The sequence below is a fragment of the Halichoerus grypus genome, chromosome 12, assembly GCF_964656455.1.
Source record: "Halichoerus grypus chromosome 12, mHalGry1.hap1.1, whole genome shotgun sequence".
Classification (NCBI taxonomy): domain Eukaryota; kingdom Metazoa; phylum Chordata; class Mammalia; order Carnivora; family Phocidae; genus Halichoerus; species Halichoerus grypus.
The window spans coordinates 34,182,276-34,208,591 of record NC_135723.1 but is presented as its reverse complement, the minus strand read 5'-3'; the positions used below and the strand labels follow the sequence as shown (position 1 = coordinate 34,208,591).

Below are 26,316 nucleotides of genomic sequence, written 5' to 3'. Positions count from 1 at the left end.
TATTAGTCATTCTCTTACCTAGCATCATTTTACTTTTGCTACTTAGTCTGTCAGATAATGAGAAAGGATAAAATATGTCACAATAGTGGAAGTTTATTATCTAACATGATCAGCACTGGAATGAATCAGTTAACCCAAAAGATCTATTATAAGACTGGGGATAGAGGGCGCCTGGGTGGCTCAGTTGTTAAGCGTCTGCCTTTGGCTGGGGTCCTGATCCCAAGATCTTGGGATCGAGCCCCGCATCGGGCTCCCTGCTCAGCGGGAAGCCTGCTTCTCCCTCTCCCACTCCCCCTCTTGTGTTCCTTCTCTCGCTTGGTCTCTCTCTGTCAAATAAATAAAATCTTAAAAAAAAAAAAAAAAAAAAAGACTGGGGATAGAGTTCGAATGGGAGGGGGAGTGTGGAGAGCGGACCCCAGTGAGCCTTGAAGCACCCCCCTCCCCCGCAAGTGCCCTAGTTTCCACCACGCCCTGGGAGGTGGCCGCAGCTGCAGCTCCCTCGGCCTCACATCCGGGCACCTGCCGTTGGGGACAAGAAGGTCATCGCAAGGAAGGTTTTGGGAACAGTAAAATGGTTCAATGTGAGAAACGGATATGGCTTCATCAACAGGAATGACCCCAAGGAGGATGTATTTGTACACCAGCCTGCCAGAAAGAACAGTAACCCGGGGCAGCGCCTTCGCAGTGTAGGAGATGGAGAAAGGGTGGAGTTGATGTTGTTGAAGGAGAAAAGGGTGCGGGGGCAGCAGCGGTGACAGGCCCTGGTGGAGTTCCAGTGTAAGGCTGTAAATACGCAGCCGACCGGAGCCATTATAGATGCTATCCCGGCGCAGGTGTCCTCCACGCAATTCCCAGCAGAATTCCCAGAATAGTGAGAGTGGGGAAAAGAACAAGGGATCGGAAAGTGCTCCCAAAGGCCCGGCCCCAACAGTGCTGGCCCTATTGCAGGCGACAGTTCTCACCTTACTACCTGCAGAGATCCTCTGGGCGGCGCCACAGTATTCCGGCCCTCCTGTGCAGGGGGAAGGGATGGAAGGTGATGACAAGCAGGGTGCAGGAGAGCAAGATGGACCAGTGAGACAGAATGTGTATCGGGGTTGTAGACCACGATTCCGCAGGGGTCCTGCTCACCAAGGACAGCCTAGAGGGGATGTCAAGGAGGAAGATAAGGAAAATCAAGGAGATGAGACCCAAGGTCAGCAGCCACCTCAATGTCGGTACCACCACAACTTCAGTTGCCAACGCAGACGCCCAGAAAACCCTAAACCACAAGATGGCAGAGACAAAAGCAGACGATCCAGCAGCTGAGAATTCCTCTGCTTCTGAGGCTGAGCAGGGTCAGGCTGAGTAAATGGCCAGTTTGCCATCTCTACCATCACTATCATCATCCAGCATGAAGGAATGAAGATGACATTCCAGCAATAAGAAATAAACAAAAGTTGGTACTGAAGACCTTAAGTGCTTGCTTTTTTGCCCATTGACCAGAGAAATAGAACTATCTGCATTATCTATGTAGCATGGGGTTTTTATTATTTTTACCTAAAGAGGTCTCTTTTTGGTAATGACAAACGTGTTTTTTTAAAAAGCCTGGTTTTTCTCAATACACCTTTAAAAGTTTTTAAATTGTTTTGTATCTGGTCGAGTTGAGATTTTTAAGAACTTCATTTTTAATTCGTAATAAAAGTTTACAATTTGAATTATTTTTTTCCCCAAAAAAGTCAACAAATGGCAAGCAGCCATTAATAAAGGTCTTAAACAATTTAAAAAGACTGGGGATAAAGAGAAATAATGTATACATATTGAAAAATTTTTTTTGTTTGTTTTTGTTTGGATGAAAACATCACCTATATTTACTTGTTAATCTTTTGATGCAGGGCCAAAGCCTTAGAATGTGGGCCCTAAATTGGAGTTCAGTAATTGTGTGGCTTAACCACACCTACTAGGTAAGTTCTGTCATTTTAAATGGATTTTTTTTTTTTTTTTTTAGATTTTATTTATTTATTTGACAGAGAGAGAGATAGCGAGAGCAGGAACACAAGCAGGGGGAGTGGGAGAGGGAGAAGCAGGCTTCCTGCTGAGCAGGGAGCCTGATGTGGGACTCGATCCCAGGACCCTGGGATCATGACCTGAGCCGAAGGCAGACGCTTAACGACTGAGCCACCCAGGGACCCTTAAATGGATTTTTAAAGTGGAGAGTTCAGAGACATTTTTGAAAGTGATCTGAGTATAGAATAATAGGTTTAGGTTTTTACAATTAATATTTGATCTAATAATTTACACTTGTGTCCCCACACCTACTTTGACAAGACTGTTGAGAGTCACATTGATTGAGACTTTACAAACCTATTAAGTTTTAATTAACTATAAACTTTCTACATATATTTAATACATAGTATTTAATATGCAATAGCAGGTTCAGTATCAAGTACTACAGATGTAAACATGTCTGGGAACAAATATGACTGACCCTTGGTAAGCGTACAGTTCAATTTGTGGGAATAGAAGGATACGAGCATGCAGTGGGAGCAACCCATCAGTGGTTAGTGTTTGGAATGCTATGGATATGTCAGCATGTTTTGCAGAGGAATAGAAATTGTCTGTTAATCTATAGAGTCCGTTAAGAGAGCTCTTACTGCATTACTGTGTTTCTGTTAATGTCAGCTTTTATTTTCAACCCATTTTTTTTGCTTTGTTTTATCCTTTATTTGATGCATAAAAGTTGATGACAGTTACAGCCTTTGAGCTTTGCTATTTCATACATAAAAGTAACATTCTTTGTTCCTTTGAAGCTTTCACCTTAAATTTGAATTTGTCTCTTAGTGTTACTGTAACCTTTCTTTAGTACTCCTTATCTCTTTGCTTTGTTTTCTGTTGTAGCTAGAGTTTCTTTGATATTTTTCCTTTTTGTAACTTGGAAGGCCTCCAAATTGCTAGAGATCAATTTTAAGAATTTAAAAAACTTTCTGGTTTCTGGATTACTTGAAAGTATCAGTTTCAATAACTGTTGGCTTTCCTCTTTGAGATGAAGTGTTGGCAAACTTCCAATTTTTTCACTCTCCTATCTAACTTATATTTTGTAATGTATTTTCCATAATCATGATTCTTCACAGATATTTATATATACATGCACACATACACGTATATGCACGCTTAAACACACGTGCACACACTCAAACATATTTCATGCCCACTAACAAATTCCTCTTTTATTGGCTACTTACTTGGATTAGTTTACTCGTGTATGACTTCAAATAGCTTCCTCCCCCTGCAGTGGCACATAAACGATGTACTTTTCACACCATGTTTTTATCTGAGAAATTTTCTTATATTGCTTATTTTCCAGAATAGCAATTTATTAGACTGTAGGTTTCATGAATCAGAATCCTTTCCTTTTAATATTAACAAATGTTAGTAGACAATAAATAGCATTTAATGTAGTCAAGGAGGAAAAAAAAACCCTACATGATCAAATTTCTTTTCTTTGTAGGTGAATCTCCCCTCCCCCGCCCAGATGCTTGGAGGCTTTTTTTAATTTGCTCTCAAAAACGACTAATTTCATTAGGTATGGAGTGAATACTTTTTAGCTGTAGACTTGATCATAAATATGTTCTTTTAATACACTTCTGGTTATTCCATCCCACCTGTTCTGTTTTCTCCTGCAGGAAATCTTATTCCCAAATGTTGGATTTCTGCTTTCTGTTCTCAGTGTCTCTCATTTTTTCTTTAGATTATATTCTGGGTGATTCTTAAAGTCTCTCTTCCAAAGCAGTGGTTTGATATTTAACATTACTGATTCTACTTTGCCTTTCAATAGCGCTTAAGCATATATATCTTCTAATACCTTTTAGAACTCTTCAGAAACTAAATTTTTTTAGTGTGACCCCCATCATCATCATCTTCATCTTGATTTAAGTATATTTGCTTATCATTCATAGAGTCTGTTTTGTTTAATTTTGAGAGCGCAAAGCACTTTTCATTTAAAGTTTTCTTCTATGGGACGCCTGGGTGGCTCAGTCAGTTAAGCATCTGCCTTTGGCTCAGGTCATGATCCCAGGTCCTGGGATCAAGTCCTCCATCAGGCTCCTTGCTCAGCAGGGAGCCTACTTCTCCCTCTGCCTGCCGCTTTTCCTACATGTGCTCATTTGCGTGTTCTTTCTCTCTGACAAACAAATAAAATCTTTTTTTTAAGTGTTCTTTTGCTATTTTAATACAGCTTCAAAAGCATACTTTGGCATCTGTACTTTGCATGTTACAGTTTCATTTTTATGTAGCAGATCTTTTTCATGAGTTTTTATAGGACTGAGTGCATTGGGGCTACTCTAAGTAGTTTTGCCATTTGTTCCAAAATAGTAGAGGTGGATTCTCCTTGGTTCTCCTCTTCGTTTACCAAGGTCTCATAATAATGCCCTTCAAAATTTAACTAAAATGCTGGATTTCATAAGTAAATGTTATGAGTTTAGTCATTAATTAGCCCAAGGAAGTATGGGCATTTTCACCTTTGTGGGGATTTTATTTCTGTAAAGTTTATTCTTAATATCTGTTAAAACTATGAAACTAAAGGCCTATTTTCCCTATTTAGTTTTCTTTTCAGTCTACTTGAGTTCTAGAAAGTTTGACTCTATACAATCCTTTTAGTTTTCAGCTTGCTCAGTTGAAGGAATGCTGTATCCCTCATTCCTCTGGGAATTTGAAACTCTTCATTGTAAATCCTCCTTCACAACCTTAGACTGGGGGGTAGGAAAGAAACAGTGGAGCATTTCTCGTCTTTCCCATGGCAGCACAATTCCTCTAGTCGTTAATGCTTCACATTGAAGTGTTTTGGATAAACGATTCTTGGTTTACTTCATGCAACACTACTCTGATTTCTTGTTAAAAGGAATTGTGTAGCAGCCCATATTGTCTCTTAATCAGTCTGTATTACAGCTTGCAGGCATTCACGTGATTGGTACCATCCCTTGTTTTCAGTGTTCTGTAATCTCTTTGGTCATCAGAGTTGGTTTCTGGCATGGAGTATTGGAATAGATCCATTGATTCCTAGTGTGTTAACTTTTCCAGAGGATACACTCAGTATGACTTTTGTTGCTATCTACCTATACATCATTTTATCCAGCTCTTTCTCCTTCACCCATTTCATGAAGTGGTCTAAATATTCTGTTTTTTCTTTAATAGTAAACTCCCCTAGATCTTTTCTAGATTTGTAGAGAGTCATCTCAAGCAGTTGATGACTTTTTTTTTTTTTTTTTACTATTTTAAAAAAATATTTTATTTATTTGAGAGAGCAAGCGAGAGAGCGAGCATGAGGAGGGGAAGGAGCAGAGGGAGAGGGAGGAACGGGCTCCCCACTGAGCAGGGAGCCCAATGCGGGGCTCGATCCCAGGACCCTGGGATCATGACCTGAGCTGAAGGCAGACACTTAACTGACTGAGCCACCCAGGCATCCCAAGCTGATGACTTTCTATTTTTGTCTACTTTTGAACATATCATGACTTCCAATCCATTGAATTACCACTATTAAGGGAAATTAAGTCCTATGACTAAAACATGAAGCACAGTGCTTGCCATGTCAGACTTAATAAATGTGAGTTCTAGTCCCCTTGCCTTCCCAGGTGCTTTTATTGTCTAGCTCCTCTTCTGTTCTCTACATCCTGAAAATAATTGCTGAATAATTCTCTTTACAAGATAGCTCTCTTGGTACTTGAATCTTGTATTGGTTACAAAACCACTAACAAACTCTGTAGTCAGCAATTGTTTTATGTTTCATAAGCATTTGCTTGGGTTCTTTGTACATTCCTAGATGATATATAGCTAGACCAGTTACAAGAACAGAATAGATACTCATGAATAGAATTCACTAATAAAATGGGAATATTCTTTGCTTTTTTGCACTTTTTTAATTCTTTATCATTACTTTTGGATTCCTTACACTCATTGGCACTTGCTTTCCTTCCACTCTTACTCAAGTCTCAATGGGGGTTGAGTTTCAAGCAATATTGAAACTGTTATTTATTTATTTTTTTTTTTAAAGAAAATCCCATGGAAAATAATATTGGCTTGACATTTTTTGGTTTCAGTGGAGGGTTTTGTTTTTGTTTAAATCTGAATAAAATATTTTCTGCCACTTTTGAGTTATATAGAAAAGTACATTTCTATAGAGGTATAGTTATATAGAAAGTACATTTATTTTTTCTTTAAAAGGTTACTGAGTTCTAAAAACTCTGTATTTAGGCTGAAGGCAATTAGTTCTGTATTTCAAATTTGTTTCAGGAAGGAACCTAGAGCTAAAGAAAAATGATGCATTATCTTATAAATGATTAAGTAATAATAACTGTGTTATGAAAAAATGCATCTTAGTTTAACATAATCTCAGTGCCTTGGTTAATGTTGAAAGCATTGAAAGAACTCCTAGGTTCAAATTAGATTAGAACAAATTACACAGAAAGGAGATCTTGCTAGTGAGAAATGTATGTACACCAAAATGTTCTTCCTTCCAAAGTCTTTCAAAAGTTTTCAGTGTTAGAGGGTTATCTTTTCAATGATTTCTTTGTGATCTAAGCTAAACTACTCTTACTGCAATTTAAACTTTTTCCTATACCATTATATTTTTGTGGTATTGGAAACTTCATTTGATTCAAGTAGATGCTGTCTTCCCAATAAATGGGTTCATTTAAAGGAATCTGAGAAGAATACTTCACAAAATGCCTTTCTGTAAGACTTTCCTTCTTTTACACTGGTTACAATTAGATATTATTTTCTTTCTATACTCCCTTTTATTTTAGAGTCTTGATTTTTATGTAGCTTAATATAGATAATCAAAAAGTTAAGGGAAAAGTTCAAGTTAGTTAAAGAATAACTTTTGTTAGAGATACAGGCTTTTCAAAATCCTTACTGAAAATTGATCATAATTTTCATTTATTTTGAAGTATGCCTTTAGGTTTTTGTTTTTTGTTGTTGTTTGTTCCTGAAAAGCATCTGTGTGGACATGCTGGTAAAATTCTACACACTAATCTGTCCCTACATTACCGAGCATTTTAGAAAAGTATAAGAAAAAGATCAGGATAGCATAGCAATTAAAGGATTCAGCCTCTGGAAGAGTTGGCCTTGGTCTGAATTCTAGCTCTGCACTTGGAGCTGTGTGATCTTGGCCAAGTCACTTAACCTCTCTTCCTGTTTTCTCACCTGTAACAGATCATTGTAGTGTCCACCTCAGAGGGTTATTAACAATTGTTGATTAAGTTATTATAAAGTACCTGTAAGAACTGGTGCATAGTATATACTGTATAATGTTAAATACGAATAATGATGGAATAAAAAGAGGTTTTTCATACTATAGAGGAAGGGTTGATCTTAAATTATCGTTGATTTTATGATTCATTTAAAAGGAGCAGAGAATATGCATAGAATGCTGCTTTTTTTTTTTTTCCTGTTGGTAACCAAATTACTCTTCATCATGACAAAGTTTAGGCTCAGCACAATCTTTAATGATTTTCTGATTCACCAACTATTTATTTTAGAAATATCATTTTCATGTTATTTTAGTGGACCATTTGGGTGTAAGACTTTGGGTACCAGCTAAAAAGGAGGTTTAATTCTCATCAACGTTAGATCTTTTTTCAGTCCTTTGAATTACAGAAAATTTCTTACAAATTTAAAATCTAGTATAGATAAGCTTAAAAATTAAAAGTCTGGTCTTTGACACATGCCATGCGCTTAATACAAATAGGCCCTACCTCTGTTATTAGTTCACCATTGTTTATTTTATCCCCTCTGCCACAAAGAATTCTCTTAGGCATTTTAAAGAGAAGCGTATAGTGGCAAAGGCTTGAAATGGTAAAATCCCCCTCTTTCAGTGTTCAGTGTACTTTGTGGAGTTATAGCCATAAATTCTTAATATTCTACATAGCCTTTGACTTTATAACATTTATAATAATAAGAAAAATGTGTTTTTAAATATATATTTTTCAAAATTGAGAACTCAATTTTTTAGCCTGCTGTTTTTCTTCAAGGCCCCTGTTGAAGTAGCTAAAATCTAGTTAGTAAAACTTGTGAAATCACACTCCAACATTTAAAAAAATGAATCACTTTATGTCCACAGGTAGGAAGCAGTGTAGCTTTGGAGATATTAATCATTGCATTTCATGTCATGAATAATACATTTATGTTCTTTGTTGGACTTAAGCTGATATACATATGTAGCATGTTGACCCTTTGCAAGCATATTGTAGCTCTTATGATGTATTATGTATGTATAGGCAGTTCTGTTTATTAGAGTTTATGCTCAAATCTTGCTGCCGTGAATTGAAAAAGTTGTAGTCATGTTCAACAATATTGGGGTCCTCATTAAAAGACAAGACTGGTCCTGGTCCTCACTTTTGCTGGGCTGGAGGTACAACTATAAATGGTGATTTATATGCCATATGTGTAAGATTTTAAAGTTATAACTCAAACTAACAAAATTATAATATGTGCTATCCTCCTACCTTGATGAAGGCATATTCGTGAATTGCAAGATCAGTTAGAATTTGAAATCCTTTGAATAATTGGAGCTTCCCAGAGGGAGCTAGACGTGTGGCCTCTGGTGGCTTACTCAACCGACCAAGCTCTGTTCCACATCACGGGTGCCTGCTGCCTTATATACACCCGTGTGCATCCTCTAGTCCCCCAGGCAAGCTTCATCTCTAGCTGCCTCTTTGAACAAAAGTCTTCTTGGCCACTTTTCAGCTTTGCAATGGTGGCTTAGCTCACCCTTTGAAAGATGTAGCTAGTGAGAGACCTGTGTAAGCCTCACTGAGGCTATTGAGGTAGCTAATTCCAGGGCCCCAAGTTTCTAGAGCCTTGGCCTCACCGGGCCCTCATCTGTGTGGAGTAACATGCCTGTCAGAGGGTAAGAGCAGACTGTTCATACACTGGCTTAGGATAGGAGCCTTCTTGTCTAGGTGGTACTGCTGAGAGTCCAATCCAGAAATTTAGTCTTCATTTACTTTACTTGATGACTACATTGTTTTGAGAGTTGAATTTCTGCGGTTTCTGTGATCCAAACAGAAAAGAGAAGCTCTGTTTATTTACATGCAGGTATTTTAAAAATAAAGGTGAATTACCAAGGAGATTGAGTGATACTAATATATATTACAAATCCTGGCACTTAAGGAAACTTCTAGCATGACAGTAATATACCCTTCTGTGGTTTTGTACAATGTAGGTTCTACTTAAAACTTGAAATAGCAAAATTCAGCAATTTCCTGTTATCTGAAAGTCATCTGACATTTGTAGAAACCAGAAAAATAAGTAACCAGAAGAATCTATGACTGTACTTTAAATTAGATCTGTGATTCATTTGTCTTCATACCTAAACACAAAGTAACTAAAAATGATTTTTCAACTGCCAGTAATTCTTAAATAGAAATAATATTCCTTGTGGAATTACAATGCAGGAAGAAGCCGCATCATTTTTTTTTTTTTCTCTCAACTTTGCTGGAATATACTATCACTGCTGTTACCTAATCAGTCTGGGGGAATATTTACCCAGATCAACTGTAGATTATTGTATTTCACATCAAACTGAAAGTTTTATTACAAGTACACAGTCAGGGATTTAGTTTTCCTTCACTCCTCATGCTTTACCAAAGCACATTTAATACATTCATTTGAAAGACTATCTCTTGTCAAATAACAAGTTGTTTTATGCTTTACAAATGACAAAGACAAAATCAACTTTCTGTCAGGTCAGCCAAAGGCTGCTGTGCTAAGTAAGAAGGCAGAGCAGCTTCCTCAAGCAAAGGCAGGTTGTAGTTTCACCTTTACTACTATGTAGACAAATGTGTGAAGCAAAACCCTGAAATGAGATCCAAAGGCGTAGATCCACATGAGATCCTTTGTAAAACTTATTTTGGGTGAGGTATTATCATTTCTCCTGTTGGGTTTTGCTGTACAGTTGTGCTTACTGACTGCTAGTTCTGCTCCCCACACGCCACAATCTGTTGGAAAAAGTGCACTATTTGGTGCTGCCATCGTGGTTTTAAAGAGCCACTAAGGGGCACATGCACCCCAGTGTTTATAGCAGCAATGCCCACAATAGCCAAAATATGCAGAGTCCAGATGTCCATCGACAGATGAATGGATAAAGACATGTGGGTGTATATATGTACACACACACACACACACACACACACACACACACACAGGAATATTACTCAGCCATCAAAAAGAATGAAATCTGGCCATTTGCAATGATGTGGATGGAACTAGAGGGTATTATGCTAAGCAAAATAAGTCAGAGAAAGATAAATACTATATGATTTCACTCATGTGGCATTTAATAAAACAGATGAACTAGGGGAAGGGAAGGAAAAATAAGATGAAAATTGAGAGGGAGGCAAACCATAAGACATGCTAAACTCTAGAAAACAAAACTGAGGGTTGCTGGAGGGGAGGGTGTGGGGGGGATGGGGTAACTGGGTGATGAGCATTAAGGAGGGCACTTGATGTAATGAGCACTGGGTATTATATGCAACTGATGAATCGCTAAGTTCTACCTCTGAAATTAATAAAAACAAAGATACATATGATTTACAAAAAAAAAATAGCCACTTCTATAATTTGTGGAGGTATCACAGAGATCATGTTGGAATAGGAAGTTGGGTCTCAATAAAGTCCCGACCTCCTCTCCGTGGTCAGAGGATCTAATGGGAATTTCTTATTAATAACATACTCTACTCAGTGCCTCGGTCCACACGTGTGCTGCAAGAGAAATTTTGAATTTGGAAGGTAAAATCCTCCCTCAAAGAGTAAACTCATCTGTCATTAACTTCATTGACAGTGCAGTGACATTTATATGCACACATTTCCATCACTGAAAATAAATTACATGAAGTAATTTCAATTACTTTATCAAACACATTTGCAGGATTTCATGACATTTAAATAATTACACACGGGCAATAGTAAGGAACGTGTCTGAAATGAGATTCAGTCCTAAGGGAATAGCACAATTTTTTCTCTGTAGAGTTCCTGTACTGAGAATGAAGATAAGTGTTCAGTCTTTTGAATCTTAAGTGCCATTACATTTCAGAAATAGGCCCAAAATCATGGATTACAGTTTTTTTTTTTTTTTGCATAGGGCCTACCATAATTTGAGTATTAGTAGATCAAGTGACCAGCCCTCTGATTGCAATCTCTTATGAAGCAATGTTGCTTTTTCCATTTAAAAGGGTCAAGAAGTAACTAGAAACTATGCATCAAATTTTTGATATACGAGGCCAGAATTGGTTAAATTTTCTGGGCAATAAAGGTGGTGGGATAGGAGTCCCAGAGTCAGCCTTGAGGAGTTTGCGGTCTTCTTAAACTCCTTTCCTTCTATCAAATCCAAGTTGAAATGGACACAGGAGATATTTTGAAGTCAGTTGGAGAGGCTGTTTGGAAAGGTATGGTAATAGTGGTGATGTGAGGTCATAAGTTGATTCTGACCTTTTGAACATTAATAGAAAGATTATATATTATTTCTCCCAACTCCAGAAGCTGAGGATCAAGCTCAGCCCCAAGCCTCAGTCTACTACAACCACATGAAAGCCCACTTGTTCCACTACTTACACTCTTTTCCACTAGTGACTGTTTCCTTCGGATGTTGTTTATCTAAACTTCAATTTTTTTTTAACTGCCTCCAAAAGAGACCCTGGTAGACATTAGCAGAGCCTCTAACTTCAAGCAAATGATTTAAGATTATCAGCAAGAAGAAATGAAGTAATGATGTTATACAGGGAAGTAGCGTTTAACTAAATACCCAGTAAGAGTAAGTAATGGTGAGGAAAGGGGGTTTGTAAAGACAACCTGAGGAGAAGACCTGGGTAATCATTCATGAAAAGTTGCATCTTGCATGGGCTTTGGATTCAGGACAGGTCAGAATCCAAATTAGGAAACTCCCTTTCTTTGAACCTTAGTTCCCTTCAAAGTAGAACGAGGCTAATGGCATCTATCATAATGTTTGTGAGGTTTGCAAATAATGTATGCAAAACTATGTTTATGTAAGCATTTAATAAATTGTGTCCTCAGATGACAAAAATGCAGGTAAGGTGCAACTCAGAGAAGAAGTGAGCATTTACAATGAAAAACCCAGATAGCTATTATATTTGGGAAGTCAGGGTAAAGGTTAGGAATGTTAAGATTCGGGAGAGAGGTATTGTGAGGAAGTAGGTAAGGATGTAGGCTTGAAATCCAGACTACTTGTTTTCAGATCCTAGTGCTACCATTTAACAGCTGTATTTTATTAGACAAATGACTTAAACGCTTTGGATTTCAGTTTACTCATCTGTAAAGTGGGAATAATGATAATCCTACCTGCCTGATAGGGTTGTTCTAGGGATTGAATGAGTTGATATTTGTATATCTAAGTCCTAGCACGTAGCAAACACGGAGTAAAAATTCGTTTTCATTATGATTGCTTGGACTCCTGGGCACTATTTGGTACCTTTTTGTTGTTTCAGAGAGAGTGAAAGGGAAGATCGGTGATTTTTTTTTTTTAATAGTCGTAAGACCGCTGATTTTTATTTTGGATATAAAACCTCATGAGAGACCATCAGTCTCAAATTTGCAATTAAACAAGCCAGAGAAACTATAAAAATCAGAGTTAAAATCATAAAGCCAAGCTTATAAAGAAACCCAAACAAACCAAACATCAGAGTGCTAGAAGATCTTTATTCGATAGAAGGGCTTAGCACTGCTCTCATCACTGAGGAAATGCTTACCACAGATAAGAGAGGGAAAAACCACCTGAACTGCTAACGCATGTGTAATAGCTGTGTGTGGGCTCTTGTAATAGATTGGAACTACAAGGGACCCCAACCACAGAGCAAGTCTCCACTCGCCACCAATTGGAAAGTAGCATTTTAAAAATGTACAGTCGCATTAAAAAAATCAGATAAGAAAACAAATCTAATGAAAGATGCCAAAGATCTCTGCACTGAAAACTATAAAATATTGAGAGAAATTAAATGGGACCTAAAACATGGATCTAGCAGGTTCCTCATTTAGAAAATAAAACGTTGAAATGTCTATACTTCCTAAATTGATATATACATTCGATGTAATCTTTATCAAAGTGTCAAAGGCTGTTCTGAAGAAGTAGACAAGATGGTTCTAGATTATATATAGAAATGCAAAGAAAATAGGATAGATAAAACTATGTTAGAAAGGAACAAAGTTGGGGGACTTAACTGAGCCGGTTTCAGAATTTACTGTAAATGTACAGCAGTCAAAGCAGTGTGGTTTTGGCCTAAGCATAGACAAATAGAAGAATGAAATAGAGTTTAGAAACAGACCCATACAGATCTGGTTAACTGATTTTTAACAAAAAGTGCCAAGGCTATTCTTTGGGGGAAGACCTTTCCACAAATGTTGCTGGAACAACTTGGTATCTATATGGAAGAAAATACGTTTGACTTGGATCTCGTGCCATAAACAAAAAGTAATTTCAGATGGATCATAGATCCAAATGGAAAACCAGATTCAACGAGTTCTACAAGAAAACAGAAAAAGATTGTCATTGCCTCAGGTTAGGCCAGATGCCCTGTACGGGACGGAAAAACGCAAACTGAGCACTTCTAAAGTGTACTTTTTTGGTGAAGTGTCTGCTCTATGGCACATATTTCAATGGAATTACTTGTGTTGATGGGTAGGAATTCTTTAGTCTTTATACGTCTTTTGTCAAATACTCTGTAAATTTTATTTTCCAGCTTGTGGTTTATTTATTCATTTTTAAGGGAATCTCTTAATGGGCAGAATTATCATAAAGAACAAAAAATATTTTTTTAATTTTATTATGTTAGTCACCATACATTCCTTTAGTTTTTTTTAATTCTTTAACATTTCTTTTTTAATTTTATTATGCTATGTTAATCACCATACCTCACATCATTAGTGTTTGATGTAGTGTTCCCTGATTCATTGTTTGCGTATAACACCCAGTGCTCCCTGCAGTACGTGCCCTCCTTAATACCCATCACCAGGCTAACCCATCCCCCCACCCCCTCCCCTCTAGAACCCTCAGTTTGTTTCTCAGAGTCCATAGTCTCTCATGGAAGAACACAAAATATTTTTCTCAAGAACACAAATACTCATTTGTTTTGTTTGTTTGTTGGCAGAATAGAATCCTCCCTCAGTACCAAACCCTTTTGTCCTGAAATATGTCACACTACCTAAGTGCAGCCATCCTGAACCGTGTCTCTAATCCCCAGTGTATTCTAATCTCTAGTGCCCCTGCTTTCCTATATTGAAACTAACATTCCTGCTCTCTTTGTGGTAAATAAAACAAATGCTGCAACAAGGCAACATTTTATGCATCTGAGGTTTTCATAAGAAAGCAATCCCTTACAATGCAACCCATCATGTTTTCATTACTTGGCACCCTATTTTGCCAAATACATGATGAGGATATATGTGGAGGTGTTGAGGAGGTAGCAAGTTAGGGTGGATTGAACTTCAGTGGGCTTGGATGAAGGGTATTTTAGTCCCTGAATAAGGAAAAGCTCAATAGAATGAAATTCTTTATCTAATGGAACATGATAAATTCTGAGTCTGTAAATGTCCTCTCGTGGGTTGATAGATAAATTTATGTACGCCTCTAACTTAGAAACACAGTTACCTGCTGCATTTTAAAGAGCTGTAAGTTCTACTTTCAAAATATGTGCATCCTTAGTAGTCAGCTTGTTTTAAGAGCATGTAATTGGTTAAATGCTTTAGAAATATCTTTATTATTATCTTGTTATAATTATGCCAAGAGCTGATCAGGAGTGACCACTTTTGCGATGCCTCAGTGAGTTTTCTTTATGCCACTGTCAACCCAGTTGAACTTTGAGCCTGATGAAAAGATATTCTCCCTGTCCTGGCATAGCTGAAAAGCATCTAAATACATAATTTGTGGTGCTGTGCTCATTTTAATCAAATCACCTTGGAATTCAAGTTATGTATAATTCTTAGCAAGTTTTTTCTTGCTACAACTTTTGAGGAAAAAAGCATAATGAAGTCTGATGCTGTTGTTGAGCTCCTACATTGACTTAGGATGCATCAATTAGATATTTGTAGCCACAACTATTCTGAGGGAGAATTCCTGATGTGTGAAGAGAGAGAGAGAGAGAGTATTCTGCCTTGGGATGATCGTGCCACTGGGTCAGAAAGCATGACAGATACCACCTGTTTTTAAATTAAAAATTTTTTTTTTTTTTTTACTTCACTACATCCCCAAAGGGGGATCTCTTTTCCCTTCTTTGAGGGCCCAATGATCCTCATCCTGGGTGGGTTAAGATAAGGGCATCAGTGGCATTTTTCTTAATTCATATAACTGATGCTGAGTGGCCTTCCATACACCGGGATAGTATAAAAAGTGTGTGCTGTATACTTCTTATACATTTTAAAATGTGTATATACATAAACATGCATACACACACATATACACATCGCTATTTGACCAGGTAAGAATTATTCTTCAGCTTAATTGACCAGTTCATAGAGCACTTTTTGGAGAACAAATTAGCAGGCTCAACCAAATTGGAAATGTGTATAACTTTTGCCAAACAAATTTCACCTCTAAAAATCTATCCTACAGAAATCTTTGCACATTCTTAAAGGCATGTAACCATTGCAACCTTTTTATAATACCAAAAATTTGAAAGCAACTTAAATGTCCATCAGTAAATCATACATTCCTTCTATCAAATATTGTGTGTTTAGAAAAGTAAAGGAATAGGGCTTACTGTAGGAAGATGTCTTTAAGACATTGATAAAAGAAAAATGCAGTTGACTGAGTAATATGTATAGCATGATTTTATTTATGATAAAACAAGCAAGTAACTACCCTTCATGTGTGCACAAAATACTCTGAAAGGAGTTTTAAACCATTAATTGGGAAGAAAGGAGCTAGGCAAAGAGTATTGAAGGGGAATAATTCTTTTCTCTATACTTGTGAATTTTAAGATTGTATACAGGTATTACTTGTTTAAATAGCACGAAAAAAGTCATTTGTAAGATTTTTTTTTATAATGGTGATCTATTAATGAAATAGTACATGCTTAAATTAGAATATCATTAACAGTAATGTGAAAATTACATGATATAGAACATATTGATAGAAAATATTGCTATTTAAATGGGTAGCTTCACAAGATATATTAAAGCACTAAGGTGCTATCTTTTGTCAAAAGTTGAAAAATGTGCTATTTGACCATCGTTTTCAGTATGTGAGATGTCTAAACCACGTGTATTCTATAAGTGACTGTTTATGTAGCTGTCTGTAGTGCGTTCAGGAGTGGCTTCCCAAAAGGTAGATCTAAGTCCTCATCCCTGCAACCTGTGAATGTGATCTTATTTGGAAATAGTCCTTGCAGATGTAACTAAGTTAAGGATCTTGAGATGAGATCGTCCTGGAGTATCTAAGTGGCCCCTAAATCCAGCGACAAGTGTCCTTAACAGAGTTAGGCAGAAGCAGATTTTAGACAGAAGAAGAAAAGATAGAGGCAGAGATTGCAGTGATAGAGCCACAAGCCAAGTTAAGACCTGAAGCCACTAGAGCTGGCAGAGGCAAGGAAAGCTTCTCCCCTAGAGCCTTCAGAGGGAATTGGGTCCCACAGATGAGTTGATTTTAGACTTTGGGTGTCCAGAGATGTGAAAGAATAAATTTGTTTGAGCTACCAGGTTTGTGGCATTTTGTTATAGAAGCACAGGAAACTGATATACCATACATCTAAGTAAAAAATGTGATAGGTTTAGCATGCAGAAGAGATCGGAGAATTTTAAAGCTTGGATTATTTGAAATTTTCTTAGTGTGTTGTTTTTTTTCTTCATTCCAAAATTTAAGTCCTTAGAATATGGACTACTAGAGGAATGGATGTTATTCCATGTGTTTCCCCAGAACCACTGAATGTAGGAATCAGTCAAGGTAGGGATCATCTGGTCCAGTGGCCATACACAGAAGAGCCCGTAGGTGTCAGGAATGAGTCATGAATGTTGGAGTTGGGCTAGGTTAGGACAGAAGTGCGTGGTGAAGGTAGAAAAGTAAAGTGTCTAATCTACCCAAACAAAGGCACTGCAAATCAAACAATTAAAACCCTGTGAAGGCACAAGACCTGTAGCTCTATCTGGCTGCCTGTGTGCCCAGGGGCATCTACCACCAAAATGAAGAGGTAAATGGAATTGGGAAGATCGTTGTCTGTCCCTGCCACAATATCTAACCAGCGACTGAGCTAGGATCATAATCCCTGTTTCCTCCCTCCTAATCGAGTGTTCTGCCTCTGATTTGCTCTTTATCTCTGCTAAACAGAATGGAAAGAAACTAAGTTGTATTGACCAGCATGTGTTGGGCACCATGCCAGGTTTTTTTCAGATATGTAATCTCATTTAATTTGCACAACACCCCCGTGGGGTTGGTAGGTTTCCTCAAGGTTGGGTAACTTGCCTAAGGTCACTCAACTAGTAATGCAGGTCTCCCTGGCTGTGAAAACTCAAGCTGTTTCCAAGATATAATACTGCTTCCAAAGGTGGGGGGGGGGGGTCAACAAGCCGTGAGACTTGGGGGAAATATGAATATGTTCTCCTTCCAAAGACAGGTCATGGTTATTTTTAATAGTCCTATTAATTTTTAATATGCTTGAATTGGAAAAAAAAATAGTGTTTCTGCAGTGATACAATCACCTTCACTATTTTTTTTTTTTTTTTTTTTTGCTGTTACATATCCTGTAGGTTTTCCTGTTATCTTCTTGGTTTTATAAGAATTTCCATTCTCTTAATAAATTCAAGGCAACAGCCTTACTGCCTTTTTCCCCCTAATTATTCTATAACTGCCAAAATTATCAAATTACTTTTGAAATGTGATCTGATTTCATCTGTCCTTGGTAAATGAGGCAATAATTCTCTATATCTGGCTTTATTTAAATAGTTGTACCTTTAACAATTCTGTCTTTTGGATTTTACACATGCTTTAAGAACTAAGTTGGGCTATGCTAGAAGACAGTCATTATTTTCATTGACACGTTGGGAAAATGCACTTTTAGAAAATAAATTTTGGGAAGGAGTCTTTGCCTGTAGTCATTTTACCAAACGACATGGGAGTTTTCTAGTTATTTTCCTTACTTAGTTAACCAGTAAATATTTATTCATGGCCTATTATGTGCTCAGCATGTTGCATGTTACTTATGGACTATGTTAGGTATTTTAAAAGAAATAAGAAATGTAAAATATGACTCCAGTCTTCAGAAGCTTGCAACTTAGCTCTAGAAACAGGACTAACACATGAAGAATAAAAGATATGGATGCCTAATCAAGCATTAGGAACTTAAAAATCAAATAGCCCAGTATTAACTAAAGTAGTTAGAAAAGATTTCATTGAGATCGTGGAATTTGAGGTAAACCTACAAAAATTGGGAGGATGGAAGAAATGAATAAGAACGCTGTGTGTGTGTTTTAAGGGCAGAATAGAATTAAAAAGGCAAATACGGAATTTGTGTATTTGAGGGACAGTGAATGAATCAACCTTACTGAAGAGAAATAAGAGGAATAAGAAATTAGGTAAGGTAGCCAAATGGGAAAATAATAAATGCTTTAAAAGCCAGTCTAAGGAGTTTAGATTTAAAAGCAACTGATAATGAGTCCTCTTGTGCTGGGAAATGAAAAGATAAAAGGAATTTCTCAGAGAGTTAGCATCAAAACATATGACAGTTGAATTAGAGGAGAGAAGCAGGGTCAATGTTAGAGTCAAGTAAGTATAGCAGCTAAAATATTGCTATTTTAATCGGGTTGTGGTATAGGGAGGACCTAGACTAGGGTAGTGGTAGTTGGAATGGATAGAATAAGGCAAATTCTTCCAAGAGACATTAAAGGGAGAAACGATGGTGTTTAGAGATTAGAGAATGGAGATGTCTGTAGGCAGCTAGAAAGGACATAGTATACCTGAGTAGGAAAGGAAATGCGGATTCAGCAGTGACCAGGTAATACATGACATAGCTGAAGTAGTGAGTGAATATCAGCCCAATTATACTTAGATAGAAAACCAGAAGGATGAGCTTAAAGAACATTCCACATTTAGGAACCTAGTAAGGAACAGGAGAGGAGAAATTGCAGTAGAAAGATGGGAGACGCTCTTAAATATGCCAAAGAATGAGAGAATTTCATGAGTGGGTAGTTTGTAACACCGAACATTATAAGATATTGAAAAAAATGAGGAAAGGTCAGGGTCATCAATTTAGCAGGAGGAGATCACTGGTAATCTTCAAGGAAATAGTTTCTATGGAGTGGTATGCACTCCATAGATGGTGAAGGGAATAAGAAGGAATTTGAATAGTGGAAAAGAGGGGAGGAAAGATGTAGATCAAATGTTGGAATAGTCTGGGAGCAAAACCAGAGAGGGACACTGATTAGTAAGTAGAAGAGATAGGAGAAAAAGAAGGATGTTATGATGGCTGACATCCAAAATGGCACCCAGTGATCTTCACCTCCTGCTATTTACACCCATGTGTAGTTTCCTCTTACATGCCATGATGCTGACCTGTGTAACCAACAGTATATTGCAAAAATAATGGCGTGTGACTTCTGAGACTAGGTCATAAAAGATACTGTGCCTCTGCCGTGTTTTCTTATAGATTGCTCATGCTTGAAGAAGCCAACCCTCATGTCATGATGACACTGAAGCAGCTAGTGAAGAGGAACTGAGGCTTCCTTCCAACAGTGGGCACCAGGTTAGTGAACTGTCTTGGAAACCAATCCTCCAGGTCCAATTAAGCCTTCACATATCTGCTGACATCCTAACTACAACTTCATAAGAGATCCTCAGTCAAAACCACCCAGGTAAGCCACACCTGAGTTTCTGACCCACAGAAATGGTGACATGATAAATGTTTGTTTTAAGCCACTAAGTTTTAGAGTACAATTGACTGTTGAACAACGTGAGAGTTAGGGGTGCCAACCTCTAATGAAGAACGAATGTATCCCCCTATCTGTCTTCCCTAGTTTCACTTCTCAGATACAGCCACTTTTAACTGTTTGTTTTTAACTCTTGTTATTATAATGCTAATAATACACTTCCATCAATGTTTGTTAATTTATCAACTCTTGGTATCCTTTGTTAACTATCTCCTGTAAAAACTAGGGCAATTAATGCATATGTGCTTTTTTCTCCCCAACAAATTCCACTTTTGGTTTTCTTACATATATTATTATATAAAGAAGCTCTTCTTATGCTATTTAAAATACTTAGACCTCTATTTTTTGATCTGATAAGACTCATGCTTTTCCAATTTAAGCATGCATCAAAATCATTTGAAGGGCTTGTTAAAACACAGATTCCTGGGCTCTCTCCCTAGAATATGATTCATCAGGTGTTGTGACTTTGTTAAATTAACATTGCTACTTAGAGCCCTGGGCTGGGCTGTCAGGCTGTCATATGGTGAGTCACCACTGGTCAACAAAAAACTAAAAAGGAATTGACTTATTACTCATAAGTCCTGGAGGAAACACATGGTATATGCGGAGGGACCGTGAAAGGTGGTCAAGGCAGGGTGCAGGCAGAGGGAGAGGTGGGATGTGGGGCACATGCCTTTATTAGGGTCTGGGGGTGGAGTGCTTTGAAATTCCTGGGCTAAAGCAAGATTAGTCAATTCAAACTAAAAAGAACAGTGTTTTACTAAGCTTCATGGGGGGCTTTGGGGTGCCTATGGCGAAGGCCCTGGGATGCAGGGGAGAGTGCTTAACACAAGGTGGCTAGGGGAGTCCTATCAGGAACATATTTATTCATGACTCCGCGGACTGTTACCTAGGGCATGCACTCAGGGAGTGCTAGTGCAAGTTCAAGGCCCCTGCAGGCCACACAAGATGAAATGACAAAGCAGCACTATCAGGGAGCAGCTTAGCTAAACTCTTAACAGGACTCTAGGGTGAGACCTGAGAATTTGCTTTCCGAGTAAGTTCCCAGGTGATGCTGATTGTGCTTGTCCCAGGGTCCACACTTTGAGAACTACCCCTTTAGAATCAGCCGTGACCAGGTAATACGTGACCTAGCTGAAGTAGTGAGTGACTTCTGAGTCACTGATACATAAGATGAAGAAATTTGTGAATCTCCCCTTCTCCTTATTCTTCATTGCTTTCACCTCAACTTTTGTCAGTTGTACCATTACTTTTATATTGTTAATACTTACAAAATTGCATTATTTCTGGTTATTATAATTATGCTTTCTGTCCTGTGCATTCAGTTGATAGAAAAATTTGAAAACTGATAATGTGGTGATACATAATCTGTAGAGAAGAAAACCTATGCCTATGTAACAGGACCAAAATCATTAATACTGTGAGAATCTCCCACCTTTGCCTTCAAATAATGGTTCTAGCTTTGCCCATTGAGCCTCATTTCTTCCTCTACTCTCTGAGGATGTTCGAGGGTTCCTAAACTGGTTTCTGAGGGCTTTGTGATGCAGAAACTAGAGGAGAGAAGATCAAAGGATGTGTTAAGGCTGGGGACGAGTTTTGGGGGGAGTTTAGAGGGAAGGAATAGAAAGAATTTCATGTGTAAGGGAATTAGATGGGAGAGTTCATAGGAATTAGAAGGATTCTTGTCTCTGTAATCCTTTAATGGTGTAAGAAATGCAAAGACAGGTTCTGACCATGGCTTTTTTCTTTTCTTTTTAAGGTCTATATTTCTGTCTTTCTGTATCTTTTGTTGATCGAAAGGTCAAATGATTTTTATCCTCTTATTATTAAGTTCTGGACCTTTAATAAACACAATTTATATACTGAAATTTAGCTTCTTTGTAAAGATGCTCCTCACAGAGAATTCTGAATTCCTTTTCTTCTATTTTACTCTAAGAAAGTTGTTTAAATTCATAGAAATATTTTTTCTTCAGATATCACTGTTATGAAAACATAAAACAGGAAATTGTAAGTATAATGGTGATTATAAAACTATCTTTTTGGTCTCAGGACCCTTGTATACTCCTTAAAATTATTAAGGATCCCAAAGAACTTCTGTTTACATGAGTTTTATCTATCAGTATTTACCATATTAAAAAGCACAAGTGAGAAAATTTAAAAATATTTATATATACTGAAACTGTTATTTATTAACATAAACACAGTTTTAAAAGTTAACTATTTTTCCAGAATAAAAAATAGCCATTAGAGTAGCATTATTTTACAATTGTACAAATTGCTTTAATGTCCAGCTTAATAGAAGACAGCTGTATTCTCATATCTGCTTTTGCATCAACCTGCTGCCATATATTGTTTTGGTAGAAATATATGAAGAAAATCTGTTTTCACACATGTAACTGGAAAAGAGAGGGATATTTTAATAGCCTTTTAAATAATTGTGAATATTCCTTTTTTAATGCTGCACTGAAACTTACTAAACGGCAGTTTCTTAAAGGTTAGTTGGAATGTGGAATCTGAAACTATATCATATTATTTCCCTATTGCTACTGCAGCAAATTACTGTAAACTGAGTGATGGATAACAGAAATTTATTCCCTGGAGACCAGAAGTCTGAAATTCAGGTGCCAGCTGGGTTGTGCTTCCTCGACAAGCTCAAGGAGAGATTCTGTTCTGTGCCTTTTTCATATTCTGGTGGCTATTGGCATTTCTTGATTTGTGACCTCATCACTCCAGTCTCTGCCTCTGGGTCGCATCTGCCTTTGCCTAATTCTTATGACTATTGTCATTGGATTTAGGACCCACCCACATAATGCAGGATAAGCTTCCCTCAAAATCCTTAATATATCTTTGACATGTAATTCACTCTTTTATCACATAAGGTCCTGGTTCTGGGGATAAAGACAAGGACTTACCTTTTGGGGGGCCACCATTCAGCCAATGAGACATATCAATAACCTTGTCCTACCCTATTTCATTAAAATTCATTGTTTTATCTTGCAATCTGAATGGTCTTTTACCATGCATGATATTATTACATCATACATAAGTCATTTTGAATATACTCATTTACCAAGTTAAGAGGATCTTCCAAATATTGATAAATCTTACTATATGGTATAAAAAAAATCTCACTTAATATCACCATAAAACTCATCAATAAAGTCTTTGAAGATTGGGAACATGCATGGAGGCAGATAAAGTTTTTCTAAAATTATCATTTTCACTTGAAAGTTCCAATTTTATCATTGGCAGCAAATCGAGTCAGTTCTCTTTTTTTGAAGTTGACAGGCTCACTTTGTTCATTGTTAGAAAATGTTCTACCAAATATCCCCAATCTGAATAACTATCATTTGTTTGTCTGTCATTCTTGCAAGTAAAAATAGTGTTCTGTAAAAAAGTAGCTAGTTCAGCTCACAAATCAAACAATTGCATGGGTGCTTTTCCCAAAGGCAACCATCCTACTTCAGTATGCAGAAAAGTACTTTATGTATAATTCCCCCTTGTCAAACAGAGTATTTAAAAGATGCATACCAAAGAGTTGAGATTTAAGAATATTAATAATTTCTGCTGGTTCAAGGATATTTTTAAGTGAAATTGGATTTTTCCCCTTATTTTTTATTTTTTTCTTTTTTGGTACTGTGAGTGTGTGGGAGTGGAAAATATGAATACTAGTACAGCTTGGTAACACTTGATTCATGTGGAAGTGAAAGCAATTTTATCCATGATTGTTCTTGAACCATCAGTGCAAATGTCAACATAGTGAAAGACAAATAACATACTAAAAATGATTAAAGTAGTTTTGACCTTGCGTACCCCTAAAAGGTCTTGGGAACCCTTGAGAACTTCTTTGTTGAGGTATTCTAAAACAGCTTTGCATTTAGAGTCCAGCTCTTTTAGATGTAAGGTTTGCGATGCCTGTCTTCTTTTCCTTACAGAATTATACTCTGTATCATCAATAGCATCAGCGATAGAGCATTTCTCTAAAGGCTGCTTCATAGTATACTCTGCAATTTCCTTCCAAGTTCAATATCCATCCAGTATGTTTTGATGTTGAACTTTTCATTGTTATTTCCAGAAAGTGTCAACAGAAGGATTTCAGACAAAAAGCAGGATGCATATTAGTTAAATACTTCCAAAGTTGTTTATGACTAAATGGTTAAGGGGTTGCAATTGTCCAGTCATGCTACTAGGACTGAAAATTGAGGTCATGCTGTGCAAGCAATGATTCACATCCTTGTGATATTGAATCGTATATGCATGTATATGGTATATCTCCCCTTTTGTTCTAGCTGCTTTTCTTCCTTTCCAGGAGTATGTTATGTCTTTCCTCATAAAAGTTTTGAACATTCTAAGCTTGCAAACAAATACTATTATAATGGGATCCTTTCTTTCATTATATCCTCTAATTGGTTTTGTGTTGTGTGTTTACATACTACATTTCTTCAAAGAAAGACTTAACATCATATAGATACTAATATTTTCTAAATTAATAATGCAGTCTCAGTGGAATTACAAGAATTATCAAATAGTTTTCTCTCTCTGGGTGTAAAGATGTTGAGTACTTTCATTTGGAAAAGCAAATAAGCAAGTATAGCCATGAATGTCCTGATAAGAAGAATAGTGGTATGTGGGATGAACTAGTTCTGTCAGATACTAAAATATATAAAGATTAAAGTAGTATATTATTGAAAGCTAAAGAGACATTCAGACCAAGGGAAGAGAATAAGAAAATCTATGAATAGATCCTAATCCTTGTGAAAATTTTTTGTAAAGTTCAGTGTATCAAGTCAGTGGGGAGAAGATGTTTTTAAATAAGGGATGTTGGGATAACTGACTAGACATAAAGAATAAGATAAAATCCAATTCATTTTCACACTGTATGTCAAGATAAATTTCAAATGGACCAGAAATGCAAATTTAAAGAATGTACAAATGTACTGGAAGGAAATCTGAATATATTACTCTGTAAACTGGCAGTAGAGGGAACTTTATTGCTTCTGCATTTAATTATAGTTCAAGGAAAAACTGGTATATTTGATCACTTTTAAAAATGGAATGGCAAAAGAATTATAAACAAAATCAAAGATAAATGATAAATTAGATAAAAAATTAGTTTCAGAAATAAAGGTAGGGAAGGAAAATTATTATAACTTTAGAGAAAAATGAGCAGTTCATAGAAAGAGAGAGGCAGGACCACAAGGGAAAGGAGGAAAACTGAATGGGAAGAAATCAGAGAGGAAGACAAACCATGGGAAACTGGACTCTGGGAAACAAACTGAAGGTTACAGAAAGGAGGGGGTGGAGGGGTGGGGTAGCCAGGTGATGGGTATTAAGGAGGGCACATGTGGTGATGAGCACTGGGTGTTGTACGCAACTAATGAATCGCTGAATGCTATATCAAAAAGTAATGATGTACTTACTTTATGTTGGCTAACTGAACCTAATAATAATTAAAAAAGGCAAACGACTCAAACATGGAGGAGTCCCAACTTTGTTCCCAGTAAGTAAAAGGTAACTTGAAACTACAATGAAATTCCACTTCTGTTAGATTGGCAAAAAGTCCAATTTGGCAACATACTCTTGGATCAAGCCTGTGGGGAAACAGGTGCTCTCATATGTTGCTAGTGGGAATACAAAATGATACAACTATTACGAAGAGAAACTTTGCAATATGTAGTAAAATTATGGATGATATTAATTTTTGACTCAGCAGGTCCTCTGAAATCTGTCTCACAGATACTCAGGCAAAAATGCAAAAAGGATATTTGCATAGGACTATTTTTCCAGTCCCCTTTGATGGGATATTTGAGTTTTGAGACTGTGTAAAAAAATTATTACATCCACAAAATGAAGTTTTATTTTTTATTTTTTTTCCACACAATGAAGTTTTAAATAAAAGTTATAAAAGAATGAGGAACTTCTTTAAATACTGCTGTGGAGTAAAATAATATGTTAGAAAAAACTGTATAGTTTATTAGTGCTTATAGCTAAATATATAGATTCAGATTTATAAATATACATATATTTATAAGCCTACATGTGATATGTACATCTATGCACATATGTATAAATGAATATATAATGTGTAAACATATATGTACATTATATAAAAATATGTATAAATATGTAGGTACATATTTATATATTTTTCCTTATATTAAAAGGATTTTTCAAAGGTGAACAATATGTGGAGGGCATATAAATAGAAGCTGAACTGCTTGAATATGCCACATTTTATGGGTTTGACTTTGAATCCATTTAAATGTGTTTACTTTTACATAAGCTTAGAAAATTAATAAAACATACAAAGGCAGTACATAAAATGAAAACAAAACGAACTAATGAGCCTAACTTTGACTCATTATAATTGTGTAAATCACATGGAGAAGAATTATAAGTGATTTAAAATTATGGTAAATTTAC

At 36.7% G+C, this 26,316-nt stretch overlaps 1 long non-coding RNA gene and 1 pseudogene across 1 annotated transcript in view; both read left to right on the top strand.

Moving 5' to 3' along the window:
• The window catches only part of LOC118531262 (Y-box-binding protein 1-like), a 79,912-nt pseudogene extending 78,561 nt beyond the window's left edge, over positions 1-1,351 (top strand).
• Positions 1-26,316, top strand: part of LOC144379660 (uncharacterized) — a 487,511-nt gene that overhangs the window by 83,910 nt on the left and 377,285 nt on the right. The window contains exon 2 of the long non-coding RNA XR_013442986.1: positions 19,614-19,709. This is a non-coding gene — a long non-coding RNA (uncharacterized LOC144379660). The remainder of the gene's footprint in view (positions 1-19,613; positions 19,710-26,316) is intronic.